Source organism: Elephantulus edwardii, unplaced genomic scaffold (assembly GCF_000299155.1).
Source record: "Elephantulus edwardii isolate Elephantulus edwardi_28Jun2011 unplaced genomic scaffold, EleEdw1.0 scaffold00015, whole genome shotgun sequence".
NCBI lineage: Eukaryota > Metazoa > Chordata > Mammalia > Macroscelidea > Macroscelididae > Elephantulus > Elephantulus edwardii.
Genome location: NW_006399765.1, coordinates 28,312,560 through 28,331,456, shown reverse-complemented (window position 1 = coordinate 28,331,456; position 18,897 = coordinate 28,312,560).

Below are 18,897 nucleotides of genomic sequence, written 5' to 3'. Positions count from 1 at the left end.
ATAAAAGATTATTCCTTTTGCTCTTGCGGAGTCACAGGTGGATTTGAACTGCCGGAGAGGCCGAAGTGTTAGGAGCACAGCTCTTTGCGGACTGTGCCACCAGGGCTCCCTGGAAACATCTTAGTCCAGGAAAAGTATATCTATACTCCTGGGCTTTGCTGACATGCAACCCTGTACTTAACCTACCTGCTCAGGACCCCAGTAATGGACTTATGTCATGTCCCAGATGATATAATCATTACAACATAGTAAAATCAGAGCTTAGTATCCAATATGAAAAGTAAGCACAGTTTCCTTGTTCTCACTGAATAACGTGTAATAATTTCACACGAGTTCCACCCATCAGCTGGTCACTGCACACCAGTAAGGGAACACAAGGAAGCATGTGTTTAGCTTGCCTACTGGCTGGTCTGACCCTGTCAGGGATTGACAATCTGAAGAGTGGTTTCTACAAGAAGGTGCTGTCGGATAGGGGAGAGACAGGTGCCAGCCAAACCCAGAAGCAGGATCTTTGATGAGGTGAAAACATGCCCGCTTGTATATGACTTCTTTTACTGAAGTTGTTGTAAGGTGCCGTCCAGTGGGAATCTACCCCTCGCTGACCCTCCAGTGGGATTTCAGAGACTGGCAGTTGCACGAGAGGCGATTGCCTGTCTTTCTCCCTCTGAGCAGTGGATGGAGTCAAGCCATGTGCCTTTGGGCTGGCAGTGCTCCCAGAGCTACCCAATCAGTGAACGAGCACAGGCAGGTCTACGCTTACCTTCTTTATTGTATACTCTGACACTAAGTCTAATCCACTTCTATCTAACCAACTTGGCATAAACAACCCCCACCCTTTTTTTGTAACAGAATGGCATCTTCTAAGATTGATTTTCGCCCCATCCTCAAGTTTGTCTAAATGAGTCATTAAATTGGGAGACAAATGGGGCCATGAAATAAATTACAACGTGCCTGGGGCCGCTGACACCCTTCTTCCTATAAGTCCCATCTGCCAAGCTGGGATTGCAAGGTGTGATGCCTGAGGAGAATTTGTGCTGATGCCTTTATGTTCTCCATTCCTGGAGATCCTAACAGAGCCGTTAAGATTCCATCCCTAGCTAGGCTTGAGTATGTGGGTGATTCAATGACAGGGACCCCATGCAGAGGCCCAATTTGGGGCCGTTGCTCCTCAGGTCCTTTCCTTTCGTTTCCCACACCCCCCTGTGCTGCAGGTCCTTCATGCAGCCCTTATTTGACACGAAGTCCTGCCGATGAGGCTGGTGGGATGTTCTCAAGAAGGCTTAGAGGAGCCTACTGGTTTCTGCTGGGTGATGAACGACCTCAGAAGGTGTGTGTTTCTGGAGCCCAGGTGCAGCATGTGTGTTCAGGCCTCACCTTGAATTTATTCAGCACCTGCACTCGCAAAGCAATATCATTTCTCTCAAGTCTGAGTTTGATAGATTAGGAGATAGGCTGTTTGCTTTCCTGTAAAATGAGGACGTCCGACCTCATCTGCCAGAGGTCTCGCTCCTCTAGCCTGACACCTGTGCGGGTCACGTTCACAATAAACTCCACAAATGTTCTTCCCTCTGTGTCTGAGAAGGGTGTGGTCACCTCCAGGGACCCAGGCAATAAAACCTGTTAGCTGCCAGCTTGATTGTGACTCAGGGCGACCCTTTGGGCTGCAAAGTGAAACTGCTCCATGGGGATTTCTTGGCTATAATAGAAGCTCAGATGATCTTGTTTATATATTGCCTTTCCCTGAGAAGGTACAGGGATGGCAGAAGCCTCATCTAATTGTTGTGCCCTCGGAGGCAGAAGAAACAACGCTAAGAGTCCGATGACAGAATTGGAGAAAATTGCAGAACAAAATTGAAAAGCGTATATAAAAGTCTAGACTTACTGGTTGGATAGAGTCTGGTGGACGCCGTGAGGCTGTGGCCCTTAGACACCCTTCGACCTTGGGACTGAACCCTCCACCCTGGGACTGAACTCCTCTGCCCACGGAGATTCCCTTGCAGCCATATAATAGACCTGTGAAAGTGAACAATACTCCTGAGGAGCAATCAGTCCCTGAGGCCAAAAGGGCCACATTTGCTCAAAAACAAAACAACAATAAAGCTCAGAAGGCAGGAGGGGTCAGGAAAGAAAGTGGGGAAGGGGAACCCATGGAGGAGACAGGAGAAGACAGGAGGAGTGCTGTTGCGAGCAGTAACTAGTGTTATGTACAAACAACGAGTGCTCTTCTTAGGAGCTGTGATGACTGAGGAGTCGCAGTGCCAGTGTAAAGGCAGGTGATTCGAACACACCAGCCGCTCCGTAAGAGAAAGGTGGACAAGCTCCTCCCTGGCGCTCACAGCCTCTTAAAACCATTTGGAGGCTGAACTATGAGTCAGTTCTGAATTGATAGCACACAACAACAGCAACAACAACAATGGTATTATTAGTGACACAAAATGTGCATAACTTGTTGAATAAATGCAAAGCTATTTTGTTCTATAAACGCTCACCCAAACTACAATAAAATGAAATTATATCAACGTATGCCTTTCAGAAAAAGGGAGCACAATGAATATTGATGAAATGAGCAAGGACACGATGATGAGAAAAACAGCAATGCTGCTGATTCTTACACAGGACAAGCCTAGTTGGTTGTTATATATTGATCAACTCAACTCACATCTTGATCTCTGGGAAGAGAGAGGGTTAAGATCTCCACTGAAAGATGAGGCCATGGAGGAAGGGAGGAGAAATAATTTGCCAACAGGCCCTCAAGAGCTGGAAGGAGCCTTGACTGTTGTAAACACTTCAGATGGAAAGAGCACTGCCATTGCCTTGTGCTTCAGAGCGGATCCTCTCCGACCATCTGCAGGCACCTTGGGGAGGTGTGATCTGGAGACTGGGAGCTTTTATTGGGTTGTGCTTGTCCTCACGTAGGTGAGAAAGCTCACAATTCTTTTGTCAGGTAATTAGCAAAGCTTATTTGGGAAGTCAGCATTCTCTTTTTTAAAAAAAAATTATTTTTAATCTCTACATCTCTTTTACATGGGGAGAATTAGAGCATGAATTATAAGGGGCTGGGAGAATTCTTTTTTCTTCTTCTTTTAATTAAGGGGTTAAGAGAATTTTATTCAAGTAGAATTTAAAGTATCTATTTTATTTATTCTATTCTTATTTATGGCACAGAATAGGAGAACATTCAGATCTATGGTTCATAGGATTGTTATGAGTCATACTTGACTCAAAGGCACCTAACAACAACAACAACAACAACAACATCAACAACAACATTCTTGTGTTCTAGTGAGGTAGGTCACAACTGGAAATGCAGTGATTAAATGTGGGTCACTAACGAAAGTGTCAGTGGTTCGAATCCACAAGCCACTCAAAAGGAGAAAGACAGGCAATGTCCTCCAGTGGGATTTACAGCTTCTGAAAACCTGCTGGCAGATCAGCTATGAGTCGGTTCCAACTTGATGGCATTTATTTTCCTGTAAGGGGCTAAGATAATTGTGTGTGTATATGTACACACACACACACACACACACACACACACACATGTCTATTGTATCCTTAAGCCCTTTGCCATTGAGTAGATTCTGGTGCACAGGAACCTGTACAACAGGGTAGAACTGCCCCAGGGGGTCCCAAGGCTCTAACCCTTACAGTCTTCCTCCAATCCTGATGCCAGAGTCCTCTTCATAAAACCCAGCTTCATGATGTAGTTGCTTAGCATACAGATTGAATTGCTGTGGAAAAGGACATAGCCATGACGTAGAGATGATAAGGATGGCAAAGCCTGCTGTTGATAGGGTCACTGTGAGTCATACTTGACTTGATGACACCTAACAACGACCACAAGGATCTTAACAGAAACAGAGGACCGTATCTCTCTTCCATGAAGCATCCGGTGGGTTCAAACTACCAAACTACTGATCTCATTGTTAGGAACCTACAGTTCATTACTGCATTACCAGGGCTCTTGTTTTAAACCCTTTACAATTAAGAAAAGCCTCTAAATATGTGAAGATTAAGAAAGTAAATGTTTCACCAGTCAATGTTCTTCCTTGAGTATTAGAACATGAGGCTCACAGCAACATGAACCCTACTAGCTTTATTGAAATATTAAAACACATAAATAATTTATGTGGAGGCAGAAACTCACAGATGATATGAAATCCTCAGAACATTACATATATAAATTATATACACTATTTGATTCCAGAAGTTTAATGTGTTAGAAAATACTGCGTCACCCTTCCACGCTCAGCTTAGCTTTAATAGAATCTGGGGGTACGGGAGGGAGGTGAAAATGATAGAGAAAGGAAATTAGGCTTCTCCCTGCTGCTTTTGGCAAACAGCAAAACCAACCGTTGTCCTCAGACCAGCCAGACATTTGAGGAAAAGAGATAGATTTTTATGAGAGACTGTAATTTGAATGTTGTAGACTGTTTCAAGCTAGGAAAGTCCAGTTTACAATCCTGATGATGAACCAACCTTGTAAAGCCTATTTAATTGAAAATTCAAGATAGCGACAATGATTCCTAACAGCAAACAGGTGCTACTTGGAGACATGAAGCCAGATATCATCATCGTCATCATCGTGTTATTACATTAAGATATTTGCATTCATCTAGAAGTGTTTCTTTAAATGTGGGTATGCATACAAAAGTAGAATGTGTGTCGTACACTAAGACAAACGTTTGACTTTTTTATTAGATACAAACTGTACCTAACTGTACTGACTTGTATACAAATTCATCTTTAAGACAGACTTAGGGAAGGGACTCATACATAATCCTGAAACTGCCTGTATTGCTGTTACAGTAATAATAATAATGATTTAAGTTTGTTTGGATATTATCACCTTTTTCTTCCAAATACATGCATTTATTCTGTGGCCATTGAAAGGCTTGCAAGTCCTTGTTTAACATACATTTCCTGTCTAGACTTGAAACTTGGTGAAGATAAGGTCATTGTCATATTCTCTACCCTATTCTAGGCACCGTAGCTGTGTGACCTTGAACTCCTTACTCAAACTCTGTGACTCACCTGTGGATCAACCAAAGCTACGGGTTGCTGATGACTGTGACTTACTGCGACTCCACATGAGACAGGGCACAGTTTTCTTGCTTGTACTCTTCGTGGAAGCGGATCCCCAGCACTTTGCTCTGAGGAGCCACCAGTGAACTCTAAGTATCCCTCGTTTGGTTAGTAGTTGATTGGAAAGCATTTTGCCATACCATTATCTGTAATTAATGAACATCGTATCCACTGTTGTGGAGTTAATTCCAAACCCTAGAGTCTGTGGGACAGAGCAGGAACGCACCACTGGGTTTTCAAGGCAGTGACTTCTGGAAACAGCCCAACCTTCTTCCCTGGATTAGACACTGGCCAAGCACTTAACCACTACACCAATAAAGATCCTAATATATCAACTTTCTGTGGTTCATAGAGTCACAGTCAGTCCTAACCAACTCAATAGGCTACAACAGAAATAGACTCTAAGCCTTCTGCAGGAAAAAGATGTTTTATTTGAAGATGATCTCCCAGTGCCTAAAATAGTATCTTGGACATAATTATCTACTGTCATTGAGTCAACTGAGCTTAACAATCTTCCATCTGCTTTCTGGGCACTACATCTTTGTGGAAGGAGACTACTCACCTTTCTCCTTCAGGATGGCTGCTGGTTTAAATTGCTGACTTTGTTGCACACTCCTCCATCAGGATGTCTATATACCCCATCATCAGGGTGTATATATACTCCATCATCAGGGTGTATGTATACTCCATCAGGGTGTATATATCAGGGCTTTGATGGAGAAAAATGAGTGGTCTCCTTCTGTGCAAATTACAGCCTTAGAAAATCTACTGAGGGTTAATAATGAGTGAGTATTGATTTAAGAGCAATGAGTGAGTGGGTGGGATCACACACACACACACATACACACACACACACACACACATTCAACTGATTGCTGGCAAATTAGAACCCACTCATAGCTGGCCCTCCAGTGTTGGTTTTGTGTCTTTTCTAAGGCTATAAATCACAAAGAGAGTCACACAGAGATTGCCCATCTTTCTTCTGAGGAGTAATTGGTGGATTTGAACTGCCAGAGAGATATCACTTTTGGAGTTAGCAGGGCAACTTCTTATGGTCTAGGCCACCAGAGAGCCTATATATGTATACACACACACACACATATATATGTATATGTATACATGTATAGATGTAGATATATGTATATGTATACATGTATAGATGTGTATATATGTATATGTATGTATATGTATACATGTATAGATGTATATGTATGCATATGTATATGTATATATAGGTATGTATGTATATATGTCTGTATATATACATATACACACATATATATACATATATATACACATACGTGTGTGTGTGTGTGTGTGTGTGTGTGTGTAAAGACATTTTTCTAAATGCATTGACTAACATGCTTCTAGAGAGGCTGGCAAATCACAGACCCAGGAGAAAGCATCCCCCTGACTCAACAAAGGCTGACAATTTCAAAGTCAACAGATAAGCTGGGTCCCTGGTTCAAGTCCAAAGCACTGGAGATGATGAACCAGATGCAGGATCCAGACTGAGGGAGAAGAGATGGCCATTCAGTTGAACCATGCACTTAGGGGATTGCAGCTCAATTTCTTACTATTGGCCACAAGAGCTCACATAGGTTATTATCTAATGTGTTAGATCCTTAATAATACTTAATAATAAGACTTTGATTCTCAATGCTAACACACTGGAGAGGATAAACACACACACTTCTACTTTCATGATTCTCAAAACAAACTTTTGACTTTAACATTGACTGGCTACAGGGTGTCATTCAGCTGCAGTTACCCCCCTTTCAGCACCTGCCATCTGGGAAGGTGGTCTGTTTGTGTCTGCGCTCAGCTGCCTTTGAACTCTGCCTCCTCCGCAGGCTCCCTCAATAATTCTTCATGCTCTGATCAAAGCCCAGCTCTCCTTCATTTTGCAAGGGGGCAGCACAACTTATCATGGCGAGGCTTGGGGCTGGGAAGGAAACAGCCCTCACCTTAAACGCCAATTCATTGTTCCCACTCTGTCACGCTTGATTAAAATACAGAGTTTGCCTCCAAGGCTGGAATTAGCTTTTCATTTTGACTGACTGCCATCCAGGTCTGAAAAATAGCAGCTTGTTTGTTTCAATATTTACCACATCCGTTCAGAAGAGGTTTACATTATTGCCAATTAGGACTTAATTGTTATCCATAACTCAAACATGGGCTGGCTGTTGGCGGGGAGGAGAAGCCATCATTCTCTCTTTTACTGTCCTGACTTCTTCAACCCTTAGACCTGCTACGTGGCTACAGGGGCTTCCTTTCCAAGATGGCGCTGATGGGCAATTTAAGACGCCTCCCTGCTCTCGCCTTCAGATGAACGTGGCTGGAGGCAGGCCACCCTTTACACGGTTTAATGGAGAAGGTTTTGTCTTTGTTCTGGGCTCCTGCCAGTTTCTGCCTCTCTAGTTTGTATTTCTCAGCATCCTGCCTGGGTAATGTGATTTCACTAGGAAGCTAGTCTTTGCTGGTGGATGGTCTTCCAGCTTTAACCAAGTTCCCCATCTTAGTTATCTAGTGCTACTGTAACAGAAATGCCACAGGTGGGTAACTTTAACAAAGAGAACTTTATTCCAAATTCAGGGCCCCCGGTATGGGAGAGAGGTCGTCTCTTTTCAGCTTCTGTGTTTTCTGATGCTTGATGATATTTGTGTGGCATTGCCTTCTCCTATCTCAGCCTCTCTGTGTCTAATCTGACCCTTCTGTATGTATCTCAGAGGTGATTGGTTTACTGCACATCCTACAGTGAGGTGGCCTCAATTAGCCTCAGAAAGAAAACTCCATTTCCAATGACAATTACATCTGCAGCTATGAGTTTAAGTTCTATTGAAACAGTCCCACCTCACAGCCACCTACGAAGCATTGTCATCACCCAGTTAAATACCACAGGTCAGCACCACGCTCACACTCTCTGCTGTCACGACAGTCATTGTGTCAGTCCATCTTGTCTGACGGTCTTGCTCTCTTTTGCTGTTGTCCTGGTTTAGAGCGTCCTTCTCTAGGAACTCCCTCATGTGTTAAAAAAGGAATCACGTTGCTTTGGGGACTAAGATGTACTTCACCTGAGACATAGTATTTTCAGTTACTTCATATGCACTTGAAAGCTGGGCAATAAATAAGGAAGAATGAAGAAGAGATACATTTGAATTACAGTGTTGCTAAAAACCCAAGACGATTTGTCTTTGAAGACAAACAGTCAGAATGCTCCTTAGAAACGAGCATAAAGCAACATCATCTCACTTACTGTGGACATGTTATCAGGAGGAACCTGGCCCCGGAAAAGGACATCATGCTGGTAAAATAGCAGGTCTTAAAAGATAAACAACATAACAAACATCAAAAAGCAAAAAACCCTATTGCTTTTGAGTCAATTGAAACTCATAATGACTTTGTAAGACAGAGCAGAGCTACCCATCCAGGGAGACTTTCTAGAACATCTCTGCATGAAACAGCAGCCTGGTGGCATCTGGGGGATGGTTCCACAGCCAGGTGAGCAGGGGCTTCCTTGAGTGGCTGCCTGCGTGTGGTGTGTCACTTCACAGAGATCTCATGGGAGACTGCTCACCACAGTCAGAAGGCACAAGTAAGTCTGCGCTGGCCTTGCTCCTTAACTACTCCACCTGGTTGTTGTTTGCCATTAAGTCAGAACCGACCCATAGCAGACCCTCCAATGGGTTCTCAGAGGCAGTTTAGTCACAAGGGAGGAGACTGCCCATCCTTCTCCCATGAGCCATCTCTTGGATTCAAATGACGTGCCTTTGGGAGTGTAGCACAGCTTCTTACCAATTTAAAGAGGCTTTAATTTGACAGGAAGGCTTGTGGGATTGAGTGATGTACAGGCAAACCATATATACCTAGAAGTACAGTCTTTGATGTTGTGGAAACATCTGAAGTTGTTACAGACTAGTAAATAAATAAAAGTAAAGCCATGCTTACCTTGCCTTTTAGATCATTTGATACAGCCAATATCGTGGACTGCTTTATTTTTCTTCATTACACTTATCATCCCTAGAAATATTGTATGTTGTTATTGTTGTCGTGGACCACTGAGTCAGCAGTGACCCATTGCTGACCCCCCGGGGAGGTTTTAGAGGCAGTTAATGGCACGGGACAAGATTGCCCATCCTCCTACCGTGAAGTAGCTGGTGGCCTTGAATTGTGTGCCTTTGGGATTTCAGCCACAGCTTCTTGCCACTGGGCTACCAGAGCTCCCTAGAAATATTATATATGATTTTATATTATGTTTAGTATGCCTGTTTCTCCCTCAAAGATGCAAATTTCACAAAGTCAGGGACACATTTACACTTACTGTTGTTTTTCAGTGTCATTACTATTGTTTTCACACTTACTGTTACGGAATTGACTCAGCTCAGGGCCTCCCTGGGTGACAGAGTAGAACTGCCCACATGGCTCTCTCCGCTAGAATGTTTTCAGAAGCAGAGGCCCTCTTCTCCCTCAGAGGTTCTGGGCTGGTTTGAACCACTAACCTTCCCACTAGTAGACAAAACAGGGTCTTTTTTGCATTATTCTTGGTAATCTGGTCTCTGTATCTACCTTTCATGACATGGGGTCCACATTCTGCTCCTTCCCTTGACTTTCCAAAGTCCCTTCGTGCTCTTGCTTTTACCATGGCGCTTCAGCTGGACAGTCGACCTTTTCTAACAAATTGATGCGCTAACTGAAAGGGCAATGGTTTGAATCCATCAACCACCTCAAGGTAAACCAGAAGGGCGGTCTCCTCCTGGAAAGATGAACGGCGCCAGGAACCACAGGGATCATCCCCTGGGGTTGGTCTAGTGGCTTCAATGGCTGGGAGATTTTTTGAAGCCCTTTATAGAGTCCCTGATGGCATAGTGTGCCATGTGTTGAGTTGTTACTGGAATCAAGATGGGAGAGTCGTAGAAACCAACGTTCATAGCAGTGGGCTTGGTTCTGAGGTTGTGTTCTCATCATCACACATATTTCTGTTTCCCTTAATGCTTCTGGGATGGAGCCAAGCAGACCTAAGCTATGAGAACCCTTCTAGAAGTATTTTGTTGTGTCAGAAATACACATCTGATTGATGAAAGTTTAGGTAATGAGCTTACATTTTTATATTCACAGCAGATGCATTGGGAGTCTGTGCTGATCAACTGCTCAAAGGGAAAGCTTTTCAGGAAGGAATAACTCTTGTTTACTGTACCTTGGAAATTCATGACGCAAAAGGTATCCCAGAAACTCAACGTGGTCATGGATAAGGTTTTCTTAACTGGCCCTGGGGTTGACAGAAATCAATATTTAAAATCAATAGATTTCTTAGGGAAATCCAGTTCCCAGTGTTATAGATTGGACAGTGTCGTCCTCACACATGGACTCCTAACCCTTATATAAAGGAGTCTTGGTGGTAGAGAGAGTGCAATGGATAAGATCACTAACCAAAAGGTGGGTTGTTGGAACCCATCAGTTTCTCTGTGGGATAAAGATGGAACATCTCCTTCCATAAAGATTTATAGTTTCAGAAACCTGATGGGAGGTTCCATACATTGGAATAAAATCCATAGAGGTATGTTTAGTCTTTGATTTTTCACTTTTGTACATGGATCCCTGGTGCCACAGGTTGGACTGATAATTGGTGGGTCAAACCTGCCAGTCACCCCCTGAGAGAGATAAGCGGTAACCTTCCCTATAAATTTACAAGCTCAGAAACTTGATGGAGTGTCGCTGTGAGTCCATGAGTCAGGATCAACTGCATGGTGTGAGTTTGTTTTTAGTTTTTCTAACCCCTATTTGAGTAGTCCCACTGGCATGGCGCATCATGGATGGGCTGCTAACAGAAAGTTAGGCAGTTTGAACCCACTAATGTCCTTAGGTAGAAAGATGCAGTAGTCTGCTCCCAGAAAGCGTCACAGCTTTGGAAGCATTATCAGACAGCCCTGACCTTGACCTTTATCAGACCTGACCAGTGCGGTTTGGTGTATCTGATTATAGAATCCTTTTTGCAAATATGGTTTTCTTTTTTTATGTTGATTTCAGACTAACCAATGTACAATGTATACAGAGCAGATTCAGACACGGAACTGAGGCAATGTGGAGGCAGACAGATGCCATGTAAGAGTTATCCAGAAATAAAAAAACCAAGGAATACCCAGGGCTACTTGTGCTGCCAACCCAAAGGGATGTGGTTCAAATCCACCAAAAACTCCATATGATCTATCTCTTTCTTAGTGATTTACAGCCTCTGAAAACCCACTGGAGAGTCCATTTGAATCAGTTCTGACTTGATGGCACATTATAATAATTTACAAGGAAGGATTCAACACAGCTAATTCTCTAATTTGGACTTTTGACCCCTGTAGGATTGTGACAAAATTCATTTCTCTTGTTCAAAGTGACCCACCTGAGGCATTTCTGTCACAACACCACTAGGAAACTAAGACAGCCCATTTCTTCTGAAAAAATTGGACATCTGGTCGACTTCTTCCCAGCAGTAACCAACTAGAGTTGAAATCATGTGCTCCCTATGGGACAAGGCATAGATAGTCCCTGTGTCCCAAAATCCAATGGGACTGTTCAGTTGCTTTTGTATGCTTGTGGTATGTATGGTCTTCAATCCCATGTAATGTGGCTCAGACGTAGTTTTTTGGTGACTTCAGTTCTCTTATTTTATATCTTATGCAACATGTCCAAATTTGATGACAGCTTGCCTGAATTCCATTCCATTAGACAGAAGTAGCTGGGTCTGCCCCACAATGAGCCTGTCTAGTTGACAGCTTCTACCTGTCTTGATGGTCTAGGAAACACTTGCTCTTTGGTGCTTTAAAAATATCCTAATTCCCAAATCCAACTGCCGATTGATTACATTCTCTGTGTCAAGGACCCACTTTTAGTAATTCTCTGAAGTTCCCTGGTGATTTTCATGCACAGCCTCTGTGGGGACCACTGACATAATGCAACTGCTCTTTGCTGCTTTCTACCTCAGGGAGCTCTGGTGGCCTAGAGGTAAAGAGCTCTGCTGCCAACCCAAAGACACGTAGTTCAAATCTATCATCTACTCTGCAGAAGAAGATGGGCAATCAACTCTTCATGCAGTTTTCTGCCTCGGAAAACCCACTGGTGAGTCACCTATGAGTTGATTGCAATTCAACAATATACAACAACAACAACAACAAAAACTGCAGAGGCAAGAGAAATTAGTTGGAAGACCTGAAGAAGAGTTGTTTTGAAGATAAAATCTGACCCAAGAAGGAACATCTCCAAATGTCCTGTGCTCCACGTAGAGTGATCTTGAGATTCCCATCATGCAGGTAAACCAAGATGCCATTCTGCTCCTTTCTTACTTGTTAGAACAGTAAGAGGACATGAAACTCGAGGGATGGAGAAGGGAATTGAGTAGTATCATGGTCAGTCCCCAGCTGGAAGATACTCATCACACACACATTCAGGCATGTCATCCGAGGAACTAGTCCTCAGAGAAGAATATCAAGCTTGGTAGAGAGTCAGGGGAAAAAAGAATGTTGTTACTGTTACGTGCTGTTGAGTTGGAACCAACTCTTAGCTGACCCTTCAGTAGATTTTCAGAGACTGTAAAATACACAAGAGGAAATGGCCCGTGCTTCTCTTGAGAAGCACTTGGTGGAACTGAGTCACTTGCCTTTTGGTTGGCAGTGCGACTGCTTACCCACGATGCCACTAGTACTCTCTTAGCAAAACCCAAGATGATTCTTAACAAGGTGGGTTGACACGGTGACTGCTACAAACATAGCGATGCTTATAAGAATGGCGCAGCACATTGAAAAACAAGGAACTCATGCAAGATTATTCAACATGAGTGACCCTGGAGGACATTATGCTGAGTGAAATATCTCAGTCACAAAAAGACAAATACTGCATGATGCCACTGTTGTAGAATGGAACTGACATCAGGGTTGGGGTAAGACTGAAAAAAAACTGGATAAATTATGTATACTGCATGGAAACAGATGAGGGAGAGAACAGTTTAAAAGCGATATATGATTGGGTATTATAGCTATCACAAGAGTCCAGAATGAAGATTGCATAGTGGAGTGTACTCAGGGTGGGGGGATTGTATAACAATGAAGGAATTTTTCTTTTACTTTTCAAAGAGAAGAGTGAACTGGGAGTAGGGTGGGGTGGGCAAGGAGAAAAGTGCAACAATGAATGAGTGGAAATCCAAAATCTCTGTAAATGTTTATTAAAATTAATAATTTTTTAAAAAAAGAATGGCACAGGACTAGGCAATGCTTCATTTTATTATACAAAGGCTCCCTATTTGTTGGAACTCACTTGCTAGTACCTAACAACAACAATAACAACAAGTGACTGTATCTCTCCCCAAATACATCCCGATGTGATGGCCTGCCCATAGGTATGATGCTGGCGGCTTTGCCTCCAGTGTTTCGAATATCAGCAGAGTCGCTTGTGGTGGGCAATTTTCATTAGTGCTTTTAAACAGAGACAGACTAGGTAGAAAGACTTACTGATTTACTTCCAAAATTTTGCCGGTGGACACTTTGTGGATCTCAACAGAACATTGTCCAATATGGTGTTAGAAGACAAGAACAGACAATGGTCCAGGACCAGGCAATGCCTCATTTGGGTGCACATGGCGTCGCCACAGCTGGAAGCCAACTCAATCTCCATTGACAACAAGCAGAGCATGAGAAGTTCATTTAGAGGCATCGTTTGGGTTTGGTTCTAGGATAGATTTTTTTTTTTAAGTCTTTACTCAGAGCAACTTTGCTCTCAATCTGGCAATGGAAGCGCCAGAAATTGACTTGCTATCACCAACCACACTTAATAGTAATTGGACTTTGTAATTCTCTTTTTTCTCTCTGAGCAGAAATTGATAGCACCATGCTCAAATCATCCTCTGACTACCAGACCTGTGTATTAAAATGTAAGATGCCAAGCGTGCCGGACCTCATCTTTCCAGACCCTCGGCGTGCTGAGAGCATCCCCGTCCTGCCCACCTGGGACTACATCTTTAGCAGACTGTTCATTTCAGGCATATTTGAGAAAATGACCCTTTCAAGATTGTTGCTGCTGCCAAGTGCTTCGAGCTGCTTTAGGTCCGTGGCAGAAAATCCTAATACCTTTATGTTAACAGATTATTTTTTTTTCCCAGAGGGTTACAATTCACACAAAAAAAAAGAAACAAAAAACAAAACTTGCTTAAGGACCAAGCTTGGAGAGTCATCAATTGAACAAGGAACAGAAAAGTTACTTCGATTTAATTAGCTCTGCCGCGTTTGTGACGAATGGGAAGGGAACTCTGTACGTGGCCAGGTTGTTTAATTCCCAGCTCTTTCATACGTGAGCATCACTCTTCTCTCCAAAATGTTCTCAAGATCCTTTTGCCAAGAACACTTGCCTGAAACCCTTTTTGAGAAAAGGTCCAGGCATGTCTCCTGCCAGTGAGTTAGGCAACCACCTAGAGACACAGGGCTTTGATTTTACTCTTTGTAAGAAAGTGAGAATTGGATCGTAACTACTCCTCCAAACCCTTTAGCTGAGGCTAGATTATCTGAGGCTCAGTATCACCCTTGTTACGATGACAGATTCGGACAACCTGTAAAACTAAAAATTGAGTTCTTCCTTGTGAAAGGGCTCATTCTTTTCATGACTGTATAATGGGCATGCGAATTGGATTTGGCCAAAAGGGTTCTCCTAACGGTGTAAGCATAGGATGAACAGCACTGGATTATTCTGCTCTTTCTAATGGCTTCCTCAAATAAAACCATACACCTCAGTAGCAGGAATGAATTATCTAGTAAGCCAAGTGCCCACCAGACTGGTGAGATTATTAGAAACTTACTGTCATTGTGTCAATTTCAATTCATGGAGACCACACAGAACAGAGGAGAATGGCCTCATAGGATTGCTAAGGCTGTAATCTTGGCGTTCAGTTGTGTTGGAGAAGAGTATTGGGTAGCCCATGGGCTGCCGAAAGATCAAACAAGTCTGTCTTACAGGAAGGGCAGCCAAATACACCTTAGAAACAAGGAGAGTACAGCTTCATCTCACATACTTTGAGCCTGTGCTCAGGTGAGGCCAGTCCTTGGAAAGAGACACAGTGTTGTGAAAGATAAAAACTCACTTTCTGTTTAATCAGTTTTGACTCCTGACAATCCATGGTTGTCAGAGTTGTGGACAATCCATGGACAACAATATTCATAAGATTTTCAATGACCAATTTTCTTTTCTTAAGTAAATCTTTCTTCTGAGGTACCGTTGAGTAGATTTGAACTTTCAGAATTTCCAACATTTGGTTAGCAGCCAGGGCTGTTAATCTTCCTTAATCCACATGCTATCGTTGTTGCTGTGTGCTGTTTTCTCAAGTCCAACTCACAGTGATTCACAGAACAGAGAATAACTATCCCATACCATTTCCAAAGCTCTAATATTTATAGAAGCAGATAGCCAGGTCTTTCACCTGTGTAATCACTGGTGGGTTTGAACCACCAACCTTTAAGTTAGCAACTGAGTGCCTAACATGATACCACACCATTGGTGATCTCTTTAATCCAAGGTAGAGAGTATCAATTCTTCACTAATGTATGCTGCTGAAAGAGAGTCACAGAGTCAAATAAAACAGCATCTTAACCTCAATGAGGTTATAGTCCAGTGAGAGAGAAATGAAGTGGATATCTTAGGTTTTTGTTGTTGTTCTTTTTTGGTGCATGCTATTTTTTTTCTGTACCCAGTATCTGTGATGCTTAAGGTGAAATTCCATACGAGGAGGTCTGAGCTGAGATACACTAGTGCAGCAGCAGAAGCCTTTCATGCTGAGTACAGTCCTGGAAGAGAGCATGGAAATGCTGAGGACCTTCGGCAGGAAAGAGTCAATGTGTATGACAAAGAAAAAGGTGGGACAGTAAAATGAATGGGAAATCTCAGGAACATGTGTTACATTTTGCAGACCAGAGAGGCAGGGGAGATGATTGTGGAGTGGGCGGAGGGGAAGAGGGTGTAGGTGAGGAGAGAAAAGAAGTGGAGGGAAGGAAAGGGAAGAAGAGAAATGGAACAAATACATGCAGAAAAAAAGACTACAAATTGTAAGAAGAAAAAAAATGTCTGAAAACTTTCCACAGCTTTGGAGACCTTCATTCTACATTTCTCTGATATCTGATGGATTCCCTCATTGTATCTGTAACCATCTAGCTCCCTGTGCAATACATTTTCACTGTGTTTTGACATAATGTGACTTTTACACACTTGTGCAAACAGACATATATACGTGCTGTTGTTAGATGCCATCAAGTTGACTACAACTCATAGTGACCTTATGAACAACAGATCGGAACCTTCGCAACCTTGCTCCATTCTCAGGACCCTCGGCCAGCTTAAGCCCACTGTTGCAGTTGCTCTTTCATTCCATTTCCTTGGAGGGTCTTTGTCTCTTTCACAGAGCCTCTCCTTTTCCAAGGACTGGTGTGTCCTGACAATACATCCACAGTACGTGAGATACGTGAGATGAAGTTCCACCATCCTTGACTCTAAAGAGCTCCCTGATTGCACTCTACCTAAGACACGTTGTTTTTTTTCTTTTAGCAGTCTATAGGATATTCAGTCCTCTTTGCCTTGAGAAAAATCATGGTGCTCTACTGTTGAAATGTAGCTTTCACTGAGCCCTTCCTCCTCTGAGACACACAGGGTAGCCAGGAGTCAATTGAATCAACAGCAACCGATTATGTTGCTAGAAATAGTTTCTTTGGGTGTTTTATCTGCTTAATCTATTTTTATTTCTACCCTTGAAACTATTTGTATTTTAGAATGCTACTTTGTTCGTATCCATTCCATGACAGGCAAAGTAAGGAGACTTAAAGGAAGTGGTAGTCAAGTAAGTTCCACACTAATTTGCTAAAAATTATTAGAACAATATGTCAGCTCTTGGGATCATAGGCTTTTTAATGTAGGTGCCTTAATTGCATGTATGGGGTTTGTGCTCGATGAAAGAAAGAGGTTTAGAATTTTAATGCAAGTGAAGACACGGCCTTCCAAAGAAAACACTGCCACTTAGGGATAATTAATTACGATTTTGCACCAATAAAAGGTTAGTAAAGCAAGTTAGCCATCGTGGCAGGATGTGATCTGTGAATTCTGGACTCTGATAATTACACAATTAGAACACGTAGCTCCCTGTCGTAGTGAATTCTCTCTCATGCTCTGAGCTTCAAACTTTCTTCTAGGGATTAATTTAGGAATGAGGACATTACAAGTGTTGAAAAGACAGAAACTGTTGCTAAACAGCCACATATTTGATTTACCATTTCTTTTGTGGCAGAATGTATGCAGTTTGCTTTGTCCGTGCATGGAAATAATTTAACAGTACAATAAACATTTAGGAAAACATTAATATTTGATTACAATGTTGTATTGTTATTACTATCACCACCATTTCTTTTAGAAACATAGTGGCTTTTATCTTTCATGGAATAATTGTTTTCAAGCAATGTAATGTTCTAAAACATATAAACAAAACCAAAAGTCGAATCCACTGTAGCCAAGTTGGTCTAACTCCTAGCAAACATAAAGGATAGAGTAGAAGTGCTTCAATTTCCAGAGCTGAAAATATTTAAAGAAGCAAACTACCACATCTTTCTCCTGTGAAGCAGCTGGTGTGTTTGAACTGATGACATTTTGGTTAACAGCTGAATAGTTTAATTAGTCTGCCACCCAGATGCCTTTAGAGGACAAATCCACTGACTGGCGTCATGTGACTTTGGACTCATGTAAACCCTCTACTGGGTGTCTGAGGCTGTAAACCTTTATAGAAGGAGATTACCTTATCTTTATCCCTAGGAGAGGATGAAGAATTTGAACCACTGAATTTTTAGTTAGCAACCCAACAGGTAATCCAACAGGACTCCTTTCGGAGAACAAATGGAAGAGTAAATTTCTAGCATACTTCCTAAGGGAGAACAAAGGTGTGGTAGCTGAGTTTGCAGGGAATGAATTGCACTGCTAAACCACAGTCCCTTCCTCTCTGGTAGTTAGAATCCACCAGTGGGTCCTCAAAAGAAAGACAGACAACCTCCTGTCAAGTGATTTAAAGTCTTGGAGACTCAGTGAAGGGTTAACTGAATTGATTCGTGTACCTATATAAGTAAATGAAATGGATATGCATCAGTTCTTTTAAATATTTATTTTAGTTATTGACCTCAAATCACTCAAACCAGGTACTTGAATGAGTTGATAAAAATATTAATGAAATTGAAAAAAATATTTGTCAATTGGTACATCATAGCTTTAAGAAAAAAGTTTAAAACAGATAAAAGCTTTACAGTATTTTTTATCTATTATTCATGTGTTTTCAACTGTGATTCATAAAGTGTACAGAAAGATAAGGCACTAGCTCTCAGAATCTTTGGGAAAGATATTCTTGTTAACTAAATTAGCTAATTGGTTCAAGACTTACCAGCAAAGTCTTTTTCTTTCACATTCTTTTATGGAAACTATTACCATCATTGCTTGGTTCATTCATTCTGAGCAGCTGGTATGTTTCAGGCTTTGATCCATGTACTTAGTGTACCTTGGGAAACCAAATAGACAATAGCAGATAAAGTAAGTTAGTACATTTTTGGGATTTTAGAAAACAATATATACTATATTACTGTTGTTCTTATGTACTGTCGAGTTGCTTGCAGCTCATAACGACATGCTCTGAACCCTACTCTATCCTGAGCCAACCTCATTGTCTCTGACATGCCTACCCTCAGTACCCCAGTCACTGAATCAGTCCATCTCATCCAGGTTTTTCATCTCTTGCGCTGTCTCTCTACCCTTCCAAGCAGGATGTCCCTC